Here is a 7,137-nt window from a genome sequence, read left to right as displayed (position 1 = left end):
GAATGTGCCGCTGTCGATTTCAAAGGCCCCTTTATATACCTCTCCATTAAAGTGGTGTTTTTGGGGTCTTTTTCTCCCCCACCCCTGCTCCTCCTCGATGTGTCTTGGTTTTCAGTGCTCAGAAAGCCACAACTGGCGCTGTGTTTTGCAAGTGCTAAAAAGAGATGCTTTATGTCGTAGGCCATTGGAGCTGCTTCGTGGAGACATGCAGCCACTCAGACAGCGGTGGGGGCAGAAGGTGGACTGAACTTGAAACCTGAAGCAAAGAGGGAAATGCTCTCTTAATAGCTGCTGGACTAGATTGAGATGTGGGCCCTTCTGTGGTCTGTCAAACAGAGGTTGACGTTGTTACGTGCGGATTGCAGGCATTTTTTCCCTGGGCTGCGTGTTATTTCATGGGTTTGAAACTACGCCTGGATTTCCCCTCCTCGGCTGAAATGTCCCACTTCTGACACACATGCAAATGTTTTCATGGGGCTTCTGTGTGTTGGGTTGTAACAAAGAGAGCATTTTGAAGCATCCCATCCAAGACTCTGGATGTTAAGAGTGACACACAAGTGGCAGAGGGGAAATCCCCTGGGATCAGCCAGCACACCGGTTCTGGTTGGTGGTACTTTTCTTATTTTTACAAGAGCCCTAAATGGTGTGAGGCCAATTTGCAAAGTGCAAATTAGGTAGGTTCACATTAAAAAATGTGGAACAAATCATTTCCCCCCCTGCCAATCCCTACCACCGAGAATCCCTACCACACATAGAATCCACCGTGTTGAGCTGCCATGTACACATTCTTTGTGTGCCCCCTCTGCGAGAGCTCCAGAAGACAACAACATGAGAACAGGGCCTTTTCTGTGGCGGCTTCCCATTTGTGTAATGCTCTCCCCAGGGAGGCTTGCCTCGCACCTTCCTTACATATCTTTAGGCAAAAGCACTCCTCTTCTCCCAGGCCTTTGACTAATAAAACCACCTGTGGCCTTTGAAACAGGGTGTGTGTGTGTGTGTTGGTTTTTATATTATGGTACGTATTTTGTGTTTTAATATTCCAAACCACTGTGTGATCTTCAGATGACGGTCAGTATAGAAATTTAATAGTAATAATAACCACCCTGTATCCTGTCATTTTGAGAAGTAAGGACGGTGTAGGTCTTGTCTGCGTGCCTATGCACAGAGCCCATATTTTTACATCGTTTGCAAGGCAAAGAAATGAAGGTGTGTGTGTGTGAATAGATATGCCAGGGGGTCGGGTCTCTTCCCTGACCACATAGAGCAGAGATGGGGAACCTCAGGTCCAGGGTGAGGGGCAAATGTGGTCCTCTGAGCTTCTCTGGCACTTGGGAATTTCTGCAGCTGGCTTAGTACCTTTTTGGTGCTGTGGGTTAAACCACAGAGTCTAGGGCTTGCCGATCAGCAGGTTGGCGGTTCGAATCCCCGCGACGGGGTGAGCTCCCGTTGCTCGGTCCCTGCTCCTGCCAACCTAGCAGTTCAAAAGCACGTCAAAGTGCAAGTAGATAAATAGGTACCACTCCGACGGGAAGGTAAATGGCGTTTCCGTGCGCTGCTCTGGTTCGCCAGAAGCGGCTTAGTCATGCTGGCCACATGACCCAGAAGCTGTACGCCAGCTCCCTCGGCCACTAAAGCGAGATGAGCGCTGCAACCCCAGAGTCGGTCACGACTGAACCTAATGGTCAGGGGTCCCTTTACCTTTACCTGGTGGGAATGGGTCCAAGTTGAACTCTTGAATTCTTCTTGCTTCCCTGGATAGAGGCTTCAGAGGGATGTGTGAGTGTGTTGATGCTAGTCCCCTGCACAGAGAGAGAATCTTCATCCCTTGTTGCGCTCACCTTTGCCAATGACTATGCCAAACCATGGCGTGTGGCCTCTGGGAGGTTGCCCAGAAAGGAACAAGGCCACTAAGAGTTTCTCCTATCCTTGACCGAGAAACGTCCAAGTCAGGGTTTCATGTCCCATAAGGCCGAGCTGGAGAAATCCCTCTTAGCTGCCTCTGTTCCCGGGGCGTTTGTAGCGATGGAAACCTTGTGTGCGATTAAATTGCAAACTTTCCCCTTCCACGAGAATCAGACTGAATGTCTTTTCTGAGCTCCACGTGTTCTGGAAAATAGATTATGTGAGCCCGGGGAGGAAATATGGGATTCATCTCAGTTATTTTCTTTGAGCAGAAACGCCAGACATGATGTTTGCTTTTCTCAGAAAGCGATACGTAGGCTGCTGGTCCCAAAGCGAGGCCTGGCCGTGGCTTTCCCGCAAACCCCAGTCGTTCGTCTTAAGAAGCGTTGGCCAAAATGACTAATCACGCTGCGCTCAGAATCGCTTCAAGGGAAGTCAAAGGAAGGCGGCGTGTTTTCGAGAAGCAAGGAAGAATTTGGTGTCTTATGGACAGATGATTTCACACCTATTCCTGCCCTGAGACACCCCTTACTTTGCCACCCAGTGCATTTGGTTGTTGTAGATCCTGAGTCCGTTGCTTTTCCTGCAAGTCTCACGTGCTAGGATGAAGGCTGGTGCTTCGTTTTTGAGATCTGTGTACCTGGTCTGGAGACAGCCTTGTGACGTTCCATACAAATGTGCTTCTTCTTTTGTATCCAGTTCCACAAGTTTTCAGAACGGTTCAGTTCAACAAACCGAGGAAAGGCCAGCTATAGAAGGGGCTGCATTGGCTAGTGCCGGTGACGTTGCCCACATTCCTTCAGTCCCTAGACTGTGCTGTATGTAGGTGGCTACCCTGTAGTCCTTCAGATGCTCTTGGACTGCCATCCCCATTGTCTCTGACCATTTGCCGTTTTGGCCGGGGCTTGATGTAATCCCACAATATCTGGAGAACTAGAAGTTTGCTATCCCTTCCTACCAGTCAGAGCAATATGATAGGTTGGCCAAGGTGCCTTAGAGCAGTGATGGCCAAACTTGGCCCCTCCAGCTGTTTTGGGACTACAATTCCCATCATCCCTGACCACTGTTCCTGTTAGCTAAGGATGATGGGAGTTGTAGTCCCAAAAGAGCTGGAGGGCCAAGTTTGGCTATCACTGCCTTAGAGCCTTCAGTAACCTGGAACCCACTCAACAATAGGTGAAGCTTTTCCCCAGTATCCTAATTCAGTGATGGAGACAAACTTCTACCTCCCATGTTTCTGGTGGCTGAGCAGCAGTCACAGGCATAGGAGCCCTACTAGAAAAGACCTTGACAACCCCAAGGCTCTGTTGCTTCTTCCATCTATGTGGCTGATGAGGAGCTGAGGACCTCCTCCTTTTCACCTGCTCGCTCATTTCCAGTTGTGATCGCGGGAAGCTGACATTGGTTATGTAGCGGTTTCCGAACGCAGCATCTCTTTGGGATTCAGGTGTAGGCCTTTCCTGCGGGCGATAGAAGCCAGAAGACGTTTGGGTCAGAAATAGCACCGGGAAAACTTATTTCGGTAGCCTCCCACGACACTGAAGGCAGATCAAGTTCTACTGGTAAGATCTCTGAGTGATCTGAAATAGATTGGAAAGGATTTCCGATTCTCAATTTCTTAATGGTGGCAGCGACGTAATTAGTTCCCCTCCCCCGCAATTAACTGCTGAGAGGAAGAATGCACAGGCAGGCAGGAGGCAAGGAGCAGTGGGGTGTTTTGTATGTCATCTCAGTTCATGTCTGATAGTCGGCAAATTCTTGGGCTGAGAGTTCTTTAATTTTAATGGCATGCCTTTTGCAAGGTTTTACTAAAAAATAAAAATCCCAAAGTAGATCGTGCAAGACTGAAGCCTGTCCACCTCTGCTTTAAGGGATTAAGAGAAGCCGACTTTTTACGACATTTTCTCCTATGAAAGCCAAAGGACTTGATTTTGCGGAGACTTCCCTGCCTAAACTTCTTCGTAACGCGAAACCAACATTGGCCGGGATGCTAAAAAACCTATCAAAATTCCACACCTGAGAAAGCCACATCTTTCCAGGCGCAGATTTGAGTTAAAGAAATCACCAGATTGCTTCTAAATTTGAGCATCTCATTCCTCCTCGTCCCCGTTTTGCACAATTCCGCTTTCACGAGTCATTGTTTATTTGTTTGCGTTAATTCTTATCTCGATGTTCCTCCAATGCGCTCAGGGGAGCACGTTTATTTTCCCTCCCACTTGATTCTCACAATAACCCTGTGAGGTAAGCTAGACTGAGAAAGACTGGCTGGACAAAGGGCACCTATTGAGATTCATGGCTGCCTGAGAATTCGAACCTGGGTCTCCTAGACCTGGTCCAGGAGTGGGGGACCCTTAGCAGCCCAAAAGCAGCACCCTTCCCCCATGGGAATATTCTGGGGGCCGCATGGCGGTGGGGAGTAGGACCAGGGAAAAATAGTATGTGGCGCAACAGCTATGACTCTTCCCTTTGACACAAACCTTCTTACCTCTCTCCATCCGGGCAACTAAGAAGGATTATCCTGCTTTTATGCAAGGTGCGAAAGCATTTGTGGGGTGTGCATAGCAGGACTGAGGAGTGGCCCGGCCAGGTTTTGGTTTGATAAAATTTACATGCTACTTGACTGCAAACAGAACACTTAAGCAGTTTACCAAAAAAAAAACCAACACCAAACGCCCGATATTAACATTGTCCATGAAATACCATTTAAAAACCAGGTACAGTGGTACCTCGGGTTAAGAACTTAATTTGTTCTGGAGGTCCGTTCTTAACCTGAAACTGTTCTTAACCTGAAGCACCACTTTAGCTAATGGGGCCTCCCGCTGCTGCGATGCTGCTGCCGCTGCCACGCGATTTTCGTTCTCATCCTGAAGCAGAGTTCTTAACCCGAGGTACTATTTATGGGTTAGCGGAGTCTGTAACCTGAAGTGTCTGTAACCTGAAGCATCTGTAACCCGAGGTACCACTGTACAGTGGTACCTCGCAAGATGAATGCCTCGTAAGACGAAAAACTCGCAAAACGAAAGAGTTTTTCGTTTTTTGAGTTGCTTCGCAAGACGGATTTCCCTATGGGCTTGCTTCGCAAGACAAAAATGTCTTGCAAGTTTGTTTCCTTTGTCTTGCAAGTTTGTTTTCTTTTTCTTAAAATTGTGCATTCAGTTCAAAGAGCAACTCATAGCACACGGTGTGGTAGCCTTTTTTGAGGTTTTTGAAGACTTTGGTGATTTTTGAAGCTTTTCCAAAGTCCGTGCTTCGCAAGACGAAAAAATCGTAAGACGAAAAAGGAAGGAATTAATTTCGTCTTGCAAGGCACCACTATATTTTGAAAAATTCAAAATATAGTTAAAATTAACAGAAAACTAAAACGGGGATAAAGCACTTATCAGTCGGGATAGGCAGACAATTTTTTTTGTTAAGCAGTTGGTAAGACATGTCTGGGGAAGATGCCTGCTTTCTGTCAATCGGCAGGGAATTCCAAACTGTAAAATAAAATATTGATTTATTGCAAGGGGAGAACAGGTATTACTTTTAGAAAACATCTGAAGGCAGCCCTGTTTAGGGAAGCTTTTAATGTTTGATGTGTTACTGTATTTTAATATTTTGTTGGAAGCTGCCCAGAGTGGCTGTGGAGGCCCGGCCAGATGGGAGGAGAGAGAATGAATGAATGAATGAATGAATGAATACTTACTACTATTATTTATTATTAGCACTAGTTCTGCAGACTGATGCAGTCAAGTGGGCATGCATGGGGACCCCACGTGTTGCAGAGGGTTCAGCTGGATGACCCCCGGGGTCCCTTCTAAATCTACAATTCTGGGATTAAGTGATTCTTAAGTAACCTGGGTCCCACGCTGAGGCCGCCCTTAGCACTAGGTAGGCATAAGACAACGTCAGCCCCGCTGAGTAAAACAGGGCCTACTCCCAGGAAAGTGTGCAGCGCTGCAGCTGTAGAAACTGTTGACGAGGCAATGTTGTGTTTGTCGACCTCTGCCTACACCAAGGAACCTCGCTTTCCACCCAGCCTCCTTAATTATAGAGAGCACATTCCTGCCCTACAAACTGTGATGGAAAACGGCGAGAGGAAAGCGAGGAGGCAGGAAAAGTAAGAGCGAGACTGTGGACGGGAGGGTGGAGGATGTTAGAAACTGGGATCCGAGCCAGGATAAGGTATGTAGGACAAAGTCTACCTGATGGTACAGAGAGGTGCTCTTGTTTTACTTTTTTCACTTCTAGGCTTTCGGCAGCTTCCTGACCCAGATAAATTTTTGCAGGTGGGTCTTTTTGGTCCTGCTCCTGGTTCCAGATGTTTCACCTGCAAAAATTTTGTGGACCACGCAGTTGTGAAAGGCGCAGGCCAGTGTGTGTGAGAGAGGGGAGTAGCACAATCGTTGCACTTGGCACCTGCCTCTGTTGGCAGTAAAAGCCTTGAGGTTGTGTACTCAGCTCGTAGCAAGTTCATACGTAAATAGCAGAAGAACACACAAGGGCGGGTGGCGAGGAATTGCAGCCAGTGGCTGCACAGCTTTGAGATCTACTAGGCTTTCGCGAAGAGATATGGGCGATGATCTCACCAGCTCTTAGATAGAAGAGGGTGTCTTCCGATCTGTATTCTGCCTCCTCTTGGGCAATCAAGATTTCGGGGTTTGTGAGAGTACGTGCTTAGCAGAAAACAAAGAGTCCTCCAGGTTGCAGCTGTGGGAGTGTGTCATTTTGAAGGCTTGCCTCCATATTGCACGCTTCCTCACGTACAACTCTGTGGGAGAAGAAAGCTAGGTCAGCAACAGAGATCTCACCCAGGTTTCTTCTTGGTACATCATCTGCGTACATAGGGATTTAAAACTGAGGATTTGAAAAACAAAGCAACATTTGAAACTTCCTACATGGGAGTATGGGACGCAGGTGGCGCTGTGGGTTAAACCACAGACTTGCCGATCAGAAGGTCGGTGGACCTGCTGATCAGAAGGTTGGTGGTTCAAATCCCTGCGACGGAGTGAGCTCCCGTTGCTCGGTCCCTGCTCCTGCCAACCTGGCAGTTCGAAAGCACACCAGTGCAAGTAGATAAATAGGTACTGCTCTGGCGGGAAGGTAAACGGCGTTTCCGTGCGCTGCTCTGCTTCGCCACATGACCCGGAAGCTGTCTGCAGACAAACGCCGGCTCCCTCGGCCAAAAAAGCGAGATGAGCTCCGCAACCCCAGAGTCAGCTACGACTGGACCTAATGTTCAGGGGTCCCTTTACC

The 7,137-nt window shown here is 48.0% G+C and overlaps 1 protein-coding gene across 1 annotated transcript in view; it reads left to right on the top strand.

The window, feature by feature from the left end:
- Nucleotides 1–7,137, top strand: part of LOC310827742 (mitogen-activated protein kinase kinase kinase 3-like) — a 115,170-nt gene that overhangs the window by 10,923 nt on the left and 97,110 nt on the right. The gene's annotated exons all lie outside the window — the stretch shown is intronic.

The sequence above is a fragment of the Podarcis gaigeae genome (genome assembly GCF_964106915.1).
Source record: "Podarcis gaigeae genome assembly, chromosome: 12".
In the NCBI taxonomy this organism is placed as follows: domain Eukaryota; kingdom Metazoa; phylum Chordata; class Lepidosauria; order Squamata; family Lacertidae; genus Podarcis; species Podarcis gaigeae.
The sequence above is the reverse complement of the archived record's forward strand: the minus strand, read 5'-3'. Positions and strand labels throughout refer to the sequence as shown.